Source organism: Balaenoptera ricei, chromosome 18 (assembly GCF_028023285.1).
Source record: "Balaenoptera ricei isolate mBalRic1 chromosome 18, mBalRic1.hap2, whole genome shotgun sequence".
Classification (NCBI taxonomy): domain Eukaryota; kingdom Metazoa; phylum Chordata; class Mammalia; order Artiodactyla; family Balaenopteridae; genus Balaenoptera; species Balaenoptera ricei.
The window spans coordinates 8,589,108-8,601,266 of record NC_082656.1 but is presented as its reverse complement, the minus strand read 5'-3'; positions in this window follow the sequence as shown (position 1 = coordinate 8,601,266).

The window sequence follows — 12,159 nt, the reverse complement described above, 5'->3', positions numbered from 1 at the left end:
CTATAATACTGTTGTTACTTGTTTCTCCAAACATACCTTAGGAAAATGAATTAAGCGTTATATAATCAGTGGATAATAATATTGAACTCACAAATAATATAACTGCTCTTTTCCCTATATTTTAAAAGAAATATTAAGATAAAAGAAACTTATAGTTAATCTTTACTTTATTCATTTCTTTATCAGTGGTTGTGGTAGCTCTCTATGACTAAGACACAGAGTTTTAGCTGTAGAAAATCTATGTCTAAGCTGTTCAAGTTTAATATTCTTTCATCATTTAGTTCATCCCCCCAAGTTGGTTAAATATAAGTATTGGCCCTGCACAATCAAATCCTACAGACAGTATTGAAAATGTTGTTTTTATTTTTACAGAGTATGCCTTTGATTTTTCTAGAAAATGAGATGTGCATGCCTCTAGGATGAATAATGCCCAAGTATGCATTTAAAATACTTTTAGATATTGATTTTTAAATCATATTTCAGAAACCATTATAGTTGTGCTTACAAACACAATCTCAGACATCTCTATAGTATTCAGTAACAGCTGTTGGGTCAGAGAAATAATGTACTTCATTTTAAAAACAATTTAATGCCAGACGTATATGCCCATTATAAATTTGGATTTAAGATATTTGATTAATAGAAATATCAAAGGAAATAGTCCTACTTTACATTCTAGAAATTAAACTTCTTTTCTGGGTCAGTTATTAGGAGAGAAAGACCGAGTCAACAATCTGGTTTATTTTATAGTATCCATTAGGTACACTGACACAGTTGAATTTTTCTCTCAAAGGTTCTTTTTTTTTAAATGTTGTTCCTTAATTGGAAAAAAATTACTCAGATCCTAAGGGAAAAAAATTATTAAAAATCATACAATTTGATGGTATAAATTAATAGCACTAATTGTGCAACAAAATATTATGCTAACCAAAATAAACAGTTATGTAATTGCCTTGAAACATAAATTGAATAAACTCTTCAATCCCCACCCCCAAAATCATACAATTTGTTCTCCACCTTATAAAAACTAAATCTTTAGTCAAGACTATGAAAAAATAAATTATTTCTTTCTTGCAGCTGATGATTACTAATTTTGACAATCTGATATTAAGCAAAAGTGAGGAGCACTCTGATCTTGCAAAGACTTAAGTTTTTGTTTTTCTAAGTCTTGCATTTTAATGTGGTTTTCCTTATACAGTGACAACTCAATGAACAAATCCTTCAGGAATAAAGTTTCATTACAACAAAATTGTCCAAAGTTGACAGAATTGACCTACAAAAAAACATAGGGAGTAAGCTCCTTGACACTGGTCTTGGCAATGATGATTTTTAGATTTGACACCAAAAGCAAAAGCACCAAAAGCAAAAAAAAAACAAGTGGGACTACATCAAACTAAAAAGCATCTACACAGCAAAAGACACCATCAACAAAATGAAAGAAAATACAACCTACAGAATGGAAGAAAATATTTGCAACTCATACATCTGCTAAGGGGTTAATATCTAAAATATATAAAGAACTCACACAACTCAATAGCAAAAAATCAAACAATTCAATTTAAAAATGGGCAGAGGAACTGAATACACATTTTTCCAAAGAAGACATATAAATGATCAATAGGTACATGGAACGGTACTCACACCCTTAATCATCAGGGAAATACAAATCAAAACTACGATGAGATACCACCTCACACCTGTTAGAATGGCTATGATCAAAAAGAGATAACAAGTGTTGGTGAGGATGTGGAGAAAAGGGAACCCTTGTGCACCGTTGGTGGGAGTGGAAATTGGTTTAGCCTCTAAGGAAAGCAGTTTGGAGGTTCCTCAAAAAACTAAAAATAGAATTACCATATGATGCAGCAATCCCACTTCTGGATATATATCCAGAGTAAATGAAAATAGAATATCAGAGAGATATCTGCACTTTCATGTTCATAGCAGCATTATTCACAATAGCCAAGATATGGAAACAACATTAAGTGTTCATCAACAGATGAATGGATAAAGAAGGTGTGGTATATGTACAGATGATCCCCAACTTATGATGGTTTGACTTATGATTTTTTGACTTTATGATGGTGCAAAAGTGATATGCATTCTGTAGAAACTGTACTTTGAATTTTTTTTTTTTGGCTGTGTTGGGTCTTCATTGCTGCACGCGGGCTTCCTCTAGTTGCGGCGAGTGGGAGCTACTCTTCATTGCGATGCGCAGGCTTCTCATTGCGGTGGCTTCTCTCGCTGCAGAGCACGGGCTCTAGGCACACGGGCTTCAGTAGTTGTGGCGCAGGCTCAATATTTGTGGCTCGTGGGCTCTAGAGCGCAGGCTCAGTAGTTGTGGTGCATGGGCTTAGTTGCTCTGCGGCACGTGGGATCTTCCTGGACAAGGGATCAAACCCATGTCCCCTGCATTGGCAGGCAGATTCTTAACCACTGTGCCACCAGGGAAGTCCCTGTACTTTGAATTTTGAATTTAGATCTTTTCCTGGGCTAGTGATAGGTGGTACGATACTCTCTTGTGTGATTCTGGGCAGCGACAGCGAGCTGCAGCTCCCAGTCAACCAGAGGCTCACAAAAGTGAGCAGCTGATACACCTACAACCATTCTGTACCCATAACAACCATTCTGTTTTTCACTTTCAATACAGAATCCAATACATAGCATGAGATATTCAACACTTTGTTATACTGTCGCCTATTCTATAAAATAGGCTTTGTGTTAGATGATTTTGCCCAACTGTAGGCTAATGTTGTGTTCTGAGCATGTTGAAGGTAGGCTGGGCTAAGCTACGTTGTTCAGTAGGTTATGGGTATTAAATACATTTTCAATTTATGATATTTTCAACATATGATGGGTTTATGGGGCATAACCCTATCATAAGTCGAGGAAGATCTGTATATACAATCAAATATTATTCAGACACAACAAAAAAGGAAATGGTGCCATTTGTGACAACATGGGTGAACCTGGAGGGCATTATGCTACGTGAAATAAGCCAAACAAAGAAAGACAAATGCCGTATAGTATCACTTATATGTGGACTCTGAAATAAATAAATAAGTAAATAAACAAACACACAAATAAATAAATAAATAAATAAATTTTTAAAATGTCAAACTCATAGAAACAAAGAGTAGAAAAGTGGTTGCCTTGGGGTGGGGAGGGTGGGGAAAATAGAGAGAGGCTGCTAAAAAGCCACAAACAAAAAAAAATAAGCAAAACTGACCATATTTAAATCTTATACCTATACATGAATCATGTGAAGCACAGCTACCCTATATGTTAAGAGGAAAAAATATCTCTTTCAACTGCATACATGTGTTACATCCAAGTGTCTGGAAGGCAGACATAAAAATAATTCTGGAATATGTGGAAGTTGGTGAAATCTGTCTCCCCCCGTCCCTATCCCCCATTTTTCCACTCCATTCATTTCACTGAATGAGTGAATGACTTGTTTTTAGTCATTCTGGATAGTCAGGACTTTGGGGCAACATTAGTGATGTGGGCCTTATATTTGCCAATTCATGAGAACAAAAGGAAAGGTTTGCCATGTTGGTTTTCTCTCTTCAGGAGATGAGCAGTGGGTACGTGTTAGTAGGAGGCATTCGCTGGGCTCCTCATCCCTCTGCGGGGCTTTACTGCTTACCGTACAGCTTCTCCACTTGTCCCCCGTCATCTCCTCCCTAGTGTTCTCTTTGCTTGGTTTCCGCTCTTCCCTGCCTTGTCTAAATGGCAGCTGTGCTTCTCACAGGAAACTGCTGTTTAATGTCACCGCTGATCAACCTCCCTAAACCCCCTTGGCAATATCACTCTGTTCACCCAGCTTCTACCTCAGGAAACGCAGAATGATTCTGTTGCATATGCTGGGGGAGTTTTAAAGCTTCACGAGTTTTTAAAACATGTAGGTTAAAATACCGCGTGTCTGGGTACCTACTACTTCTCTTTTGGGTGGCACTCAGTACGTTAATACATAATAGTACTCACGCATAAGGCACCGCTCCTCTAATTGTCTCATTTTGGCACGTTTATGCTTCAGAATTGCCAGATCAGAGGAGATCATCATTGACAGCTCTCTGTTCTGAAGCCAAGGTATACTACCAGACTGAAGGGAATCAAGGGAATCAAAAAGGCTTTTGGCAAGATGGTATCTACGTTCCCAAAACTTTGAAGGAAGGAAACTAGCAGGTAGAGGGCCTCTACATCAAGAGATTAGGGCTGGGAGGAAGCTCCTCAGATAGGGGTGAAAGTGGTCATTCCAGCTGCAGTTCTCTTCGCTCCCCCCAGCCAGCCGGAGCCTGGCCCTCCTTAGCTGTCAAGTCTGAAATGTCCACCACTGGAATCTCTAATGGAGAAAATGGTTCCCATGGACCACTTGTCTTTAGGAAGTTATTATTAACATGTATTTGCTATATGTTATCTGGGAGCAGCCCCTCCCTACCCAGCCTCTTTCTGTAATCTATGTTAGCCTCCGGACTAGCTAGTTAGCCCTTAAAACCTGAGGGCATAAGACCCATTGACTAATGGGGTTATGAGTGGGGAAGGAGTGCATGCCTTGGGTTGGGGAGTGGAGGTAAATAAAGATACTGAGTCATGGACAGCCAAATTAGGGTGAGGAATTTGGGAGGCCAAGGGATTGCAAGGGGAGACAACCTGTACAAAGGTTGGTAGACCCTAAGGGAGAGAGAAAAGTGACATAAACAGAGAGGGGAAGAGAAGAGACACTTAAACCAACTTCGCTTTTTTCGTTTTTCTTTGTTTAGCCTGGATCTTGTTCTGTTTACTGTCAAATGAACTCCCACTTTCTCTATTAATTATTTACTAATATTTTTGGGGGGAAATTAAGGATAATTTGTTCACTCTTGTTCGCTGGTGGTGACAGAGCAGCTCCACTTTCTACAGTGGGCTTTTTGAATGGGATCTGCTTTCTCCTCATCAGTGCTGGAAAAGGGCTAAGAGAAAGATTGCTGCCCTTAGCAAAGGGAAAATGCTTTAACTTTTAATTAATATTGTGTTTTTCATTGAATCGAGATGAGGAAATCAAAGATCTCTGAAGGTTGCTGAAGGTGGAGAGAGGCTAAGACCCTCATTATAACCCCTAATTTTTCTTTTATAACAATTTACAGGTCAGTGAATTGTCACACTAATCTGAGACTTTCTCTCTCAAAAAAGGAGATAGAGATGATAGATAGATGATACATAGATAGATAAATAAGATATAGATAGACAATTGACAGATTAGATAGATAGATAGATGGTAGATAGATAGCTAGATAGATAGAGTGTTTGCAGTGGCTGCGGTTCACTGGATGCTATGTCTTACCGACTTGGCATAGGACACGGTGGTTAGAGGAAGAGAAGTTGTGACACGGTGGTCACACCTTCTCAATGGGAGAGGCTCTCAGTGACGCTGTGCACTGAAGAGCTGCCGTCCCCACTATGTCCAGTCTCTGCATTAACAGTCTCTCCTTCCATTGCACATCGAAATGTCCATCATTCTTCTGATTTCCAGCTGAGCTACCATCTCTCTGATAAGACTCCTAATTATTATGAAGAAATTTCAACAACAGAAAGAAAAATGAACCAAGACGTGCTTACAAAGTTCTCTAGCCAGGATGGGCTGAAATATTAGCAATAGACCCCCCTCCCCATAAAATCATTATACTATAACTTCCTATCATTAACAGGACTGGGGCCACATAATCTCCTTTATATCTGGTCCTGTGTCTACCTCAGACTCTCTTATGTCTTAGTTCATTTATACCCAAGACTACAGGGCTTCATGTAGCCTGGGATCTGGATGTGTAGTCATAAAATATTTTATGTAGAAATGTTTGTTGTAAATATGCAGAGTCCTTTGATATTCTCTCAGTGTTCTTGATCTTTTACATCTCTTTATGAGCCTTAGAGAGTTAGTTCCAGTCACCTATGAGAATAACCCAGGGAAATATTTTTCTAGAGCAATCTGAATGGTTTAATGCTGAGAAGGATGAACTTAACAAAGAAAAGAACAACTCCACAATCTACTGAATAACAAATTATCTAGCAACTTACACTCTGTAGTGTTTTCCCAAGACACATCTTATCATTAAATCCTCATGCCATAACCCTGTAAGATAGATGGGGAGGAATTATTCTTCTCTTAGAAACATTTGAGGTTCAAGACAGTAAGAGGCTTGTTCGAGATCACACTGCCTCTCTGTGGCTGATCTGGGACTTGAACTAGGTCTTTTGATCCCCGGTGTGAGATTTATGTTCCATTTCTACCCAAGGGTTTGAAAAGCTCACCTTTCTTTTATGGTGTTTCACAGGTTGGTGTATTCAGAAAGCAGACTCTGAGACAGTCTAGTGTTCAGGGGGTTTATTAGGGTGTACTCACAGGATCAACCCCTGTGGAAAGGAGAGGGAGGAAGAAGACTAGGCAGAGGGAGAAGTGAGCTCGGATGCAAGACCAACTCCACGGGGAGCTCTGAATCCAGGCAGTCTGGTTCCAGGTCCCCCCTTTAGTGACCACATCTCTTTTCCCCTGAATTTGTCAAGAGCAGGGACTATTTATGTCTCTAATGTTTAGTATAGTGTTTGGCACATAAAAGACACTTCGTGCTTTCTGAATGAATGAACAAAGTTGGAAAGAACCAAAATGCTTCACAGCAGGGAAGTGGTTACATCAATTAGGATTAATACTTCAATGGAAAATCACTGAATCTCAATATAGAAAAAATAACAACTATGAAAACTGGGGAACATGAAAAAATTTTACACTCTTGCAAAAGAAAAACAGCACCATGTAATTGTATATATGCTGGGTTTGCAATGAGGGAAAACATATCTATTAACATAATAGAAAATAAATAAATGAAAATCATATTATATTAAAGTGAGGGGATTATGGGTGATTTTCATTTTTTTATTTGTTTCTTTCAGTGTTGCCATAGTTTAGTTTGTGCAATACTAATTACATTGTTAAAAAGAAGAGAAAACAAATCACCAGTCTGTGGCTTTTCCAGCACCACTGTCGGCCTGGGAGTGAGGCTGTTGAGCCCCAGCAGTGAGTTGGGGTTTATTGAGATGGGGAGGAGATCTGGCGGTTGAAGCCATTCCGCCACTCTGGAGGTCGGGGAATGCTATATTTTACTTCCTTAATCCACCCTCAGGGAAGACGTTATCTCCTTGGCTAGAGGCTCTTCCCAAATCTTTTCAACTCTTAAATTGAATCCTCAATATCTGCTGATTCAAAATTGCATTGAGTTAATGGAGTTTCGTTTCTTTTGATTCACGTTCACTTATCACAAGATGTTTGAATCCTTTAGCAAATTTTTTATTCAATACAATCATACAAGTTCATTATTTGGCAGTGTTCTTTAAGCTCCTCATGGTGATAGACCACGAACCTATTCAGGGATTGCTGTCTTTTGGTGCAGGAAGAGACCCCTTTTCTCTCCTTCATATGCTTTGCAGGTGACTTAATAACATTCTGGCATTTTTGCTAGATAGATATTGATTCTGTTTTGGCTAGTGTTCTAAATTCTCCAGTGTGCTTCAACCTGACTGCACTCCTTGCACAGGGGTTTAAACCCTGATCTTCACTCTTCCTCTCTGAATCCCTTCTCTCCTCTCTCAACTCTCTGAAGCAAATTCTGCCAAATAAAACTCTGCTGTTTGCTCAGCCATTGGGCAGTCTCTCCTGAGAGTGGGACCGAGGTCTGTTCTCTGATGCGTCCCATTCTCTGAGCAAATTTTCCCCCTCTTGTGAATCAAAGTCAAGGGTTTTACTTCACTTTATATTACCTCTGTGCTCTGCACGGCCACATTCACCCTCAGCACCAGGAAGAAGGAAGGAAGTCACATATGCTCTCTCCTTTAAGAAAGTCTGATTTCACCAAAGATTACACAAAGGGTACTCTATTCAGTAGGTAATAAAGTTGTGAAAAAATCTTATCTGAATCTCAGTGTCCTCTTCTAGGTATGGTTTTTATACCCCTGGGTATGTCTTCTTATATATTAATGATCTATACTTTCTAATGTGGCTTTGAAGACAAAGGATGTAGGCAAGGAAGAGAGTAATAGAGATGGGGAATTTCTGGAGATATATATATATCTCCATACATATAAACACATCTCCCTCCATCCTGGATAACACCATTTCAACCATCTAAAACCCTTGGGTTATTCTGGATAACTAAACAGTGATTTCAGGCAGCCAGGGACATACACATTTCATTCATTCATTCAACAAATTCTTGAGCACCTACTATGCATTAGGCACTGTTCTAGACAACCATTTGTCCACCAAAGCTTAAACTTTGAAATGAATTCTTCTGAAATCTTTTAGATTTCTTTTCACCTTATCCTTTCTATAGTACTCATACTAATCTAATATTTTCTAGGTGACATAAGTTTAGATACAGCTTGGTAGAGTGGAAAGAATTTTATTGTGTCAAGAGAATTGGATTTTAGTTTCAGTTCTGCTAAAAATTATTTGCGTCTCCTTATGTATTTCTTTACAGATTGTGTTCTATATAAAAGTTCCTTGTAAACTGTGGAAGGCTATGCACATCTAAGGCATCATCCTTATGGACAGTAATTCTAATACTGGATCATAATGCATATATTTCTTCAGTATCAACTAAGGTGTATGGAATTATTTGCCCCTATACTAAATGGCCCTAGATTTCAGGGCTTTTAGCACTTGTATATATGTGTAGGGGTGCTGAGTTGGGTAAACTGTGGTGGGGCGTTGGGGGAGATTCACCACCCTTGCGGATTTATTCTGGACAGATGTAAAGTGAATTTTCATACTGTTTTCCTTCTGTTTTGAGAAAGACTTGTAGGGGGAAGCTATCTTTCATAAAATTTGTTCATGCTAAAGGAAAGCCTGTAATTTCAAAGCTTTTCCTTCTGTTTCGTGTAGCCAAAGGGCAGAGATCCTAAATAGAAGGCCCTTTGTTTAACAATGTGGATTCATATTTTGGATAAGCCAGGGTAGGCTTGAAAGTCAGTTTGGGGCAGGGGTGAAAAACAAAACTATTCTGAAGAAGGGATTAACAGAATTTGTGGGATAAAACGGCTGGCAGTCAGGGTAGGGAGAAGGGGTGTGTGTGTGTGTGTGTGTGTGTGTGTGTGTGTGTAACAGAAAAGCCCCAGAAGATGGAGACAGTGTGGGCCTAAATGTAGAGAGAGAAATGACTGAATGAGCTTTTAGAACACACTTCATTTAAGTTTTGTGTTCTTTTTTTTTTTTTTTCGCTGAACTGTAATCTGTCTTCATTACCCTCAACTATAAGTCTGTTAATGGTACACGGATTTGAGGGATAACACAGCCCTCCCTACAGTATCCCTCTGCTCTGTGAGTGTGTTGGCACCATATCGAGGGAGGACTGAGGCCCATGGTCCAGACAGTTGAGCCTAGAGGAGGCCCAGAGCTGGGGATCAGGGGAGAAGGAAAGTGCTCACAAAACAGGAACCAATTTAGCCAATTGTAAATCCCCTGAAAATTCAAAGAAACCTCACTTCAAGAGACTTTTGGACATTCTAACGTTATGATATGCAAGATGAGGGCTTGAGTCATTTAAATTTTAATTCTAAAAGATGGTGGAACCACAAAAAAGTTTATGAACTAATATTGGGGTGGCCAAAAAGTTCGTTCGGGTTTCCTGTAAAATGCTATGGAAAACCTGAACAAACTTTTTGGCCAACCCAATATAACTGATAACAATATATACACTGGCAAAGTTAAACAGATAATCACATTAGTGATATTTGCTTTAGGTCTTTTTTTTTTTTTTTTAGAACAATTGTTAAAGACAGATTAAAAGTTTTTTCTCTCTTTCCCAGAGGTAAATCCTTTCTTAAAATTGCAGAATATCATTCCCATGTATAAGATATATAAGGGATATATTGTTTTGTGTTTTAAAATTTTGTGTAAATGATATAGTGTACTCCATCTTTTATAACTGTTTTCAGTCAATATTACGTTCTTGACATTTCTCTATTTTGATACATGAGATCACTTTAACTGTTGAATGATAATGGATTGTTTTAATTAATAAGCCATAGTTTACCCATTCTCCTACTGCAGGACAGTTAGGCTGCCTCTGCTTTTGTGCTAATACAAATACTGAACAAACATTGTAGCACTGAACATCTCTGTATTCATCTCTTTGTGCCCATGTGCTTCGATTTCTCTAGGGTGAACACCTGCAAGTTGAATTGCTGGTTTGTGGGATGTCTTAGCCTGGATCCCCTAGAAAAATCAGAGCCTGAGGCAAGGTTTAAGAGCTAGTGCTTTATTAGGAAGCCAACCCTAGAGCAGTGAGGCTGAGAGAAGCAGAATGTGAGGCAGAGAAGGATAAGGAGCAAATGCAAGGTTTGTGCAAATGCCACAGCTTCAGAACAAGGCAAGACGAGCAGCTGGGCAGGTCACATGAGGTGTCTCTGGATAGGCTTTAGGGGAACGTATTCCTAGGAACAGTTCCTTGGAGCAGGACAAGTGGAAATGGATCTGCTGGCCCCCTTTTCTCTTCCCTCTCCTATGGACAAAGTTCATTCAGAGGGGAGTAAATCACCCTGCACTTTCAGATTACATGCCCTGGCCTCTTCAGTAGCTGCTGGAGGAGCCAGATTCTACTACCCCTCCTCCACTCTCACCCTCCTGTGGCCTGATGCGTCTTCCTGAACAGGAAGTGATGGAAGAGCCAGAGACTCCTGTACACCTGAAACACTGTAAATCAACTATACTTCAATGAAAAAAAGTAATTTATTTATTTATTTATATTGAAGTGTAATTGACATAACATTACATTAGTTTCATGTGTACAACATAGTGATTCGATCTTCACGAGGGCAGCTCAGTGGAGTGGTGAGGGTGGAGGTCAGTGGTTGAGAAGTCATGGGAGGTGAGATGCTGATGACCAAGAATGTACTATTCTTTCAAAATGTTTAGCTATAAAGAGAAGGTGAGAATAAGACAGATGCTAAAGGAGGGTGCAGGATGGTGGGATTGTCTTCTTTGCGGTGATAATTCTGAGCATTGCGAGCTGAGGAGAAAGAGCTGGCAGAGGGAGGGAGAGGCTGGTGACACGGGGAGGGAGTTTACAGATGATGGTGCAAAGTTGGAGGTGGAGCTGAACCCTGGGTCAAGAACCACATGTTCTATGCTGGTTCCACAGGGAAATCAGGTGTGTCATTGTCTTCTTATCCTAACAACATTTTTCCCAGGAGTATACCCAGTCATAAGAGCTGGACATCCCTGTGCATCTATGTCTGTTTAAGAGGATAATGCAGGTGATAGTAGACCTATTTATACACTTATGTGAAGAGATCAGTCTGATTTGTAGTTAAGATGTTTGCTTGTTAATTATCCTGATCTCTGCATTCCTGGATTTTGCTTAGCAATAGGCCATCTAATTTTTAAGTTGTACTTACTGCTGTATTGTTGTAAGTGCCTGTGTCCTAGAAAAGCTTCAATGTCTGAGGCTTTGCTTCAGTATTTTTTCCAGAATAGAAGCTTCCTGGAAGGAAATCCACTGAAAGGAGTGGATTTCTGAACATTGGTGGCTCTGCGCATTCATTCTTCCTGAGAAAAGGGAAATTGAGAATTGAATGATCTTTGAACTTTATGTAAACTTTTGGATTTTTAATCCATATCAACCTTCAGCAAGTGTTTTAATCCACATAATAGATCTTCCCAGAAATGGGCCAAGACGTCAGTTTATGTGATATAATCTTAAGGAAAGTCAGTTATAGAGAATGATAGAGATTTAAAGATATTTGTCTGGGGTCTTGGAAGTAGTTGATGGCTGACCTTGAACTATGTCACCAGCCCCCTTACTTTTGACAGTGTATTTCCTTGTATTAAATGTGTGTTGTCTTAGCAAGAAACTAGACAGCTTTCATTACAAAACCTATATGAATCAGACACCCTCGCACCATGAAGTCAGAGAATCACTAAACAAGTGAACGTTTTACTAGCTCCCAGGTAGTCCAGAAATAATTTCTTCTGTATAAAGTGGTTATGAGCTTATAACCCAAAATTGTTATGAGTTTCTTCAGGTCCTGGGGGTAGGAGGTGCCACTATGGACTCGGACCAGGCTGTTCAGACAGCAGACGATCCCCACTCCCGATCTGCAACTTTGTCACTTGGCCTTTTTGTTCTCTATTTC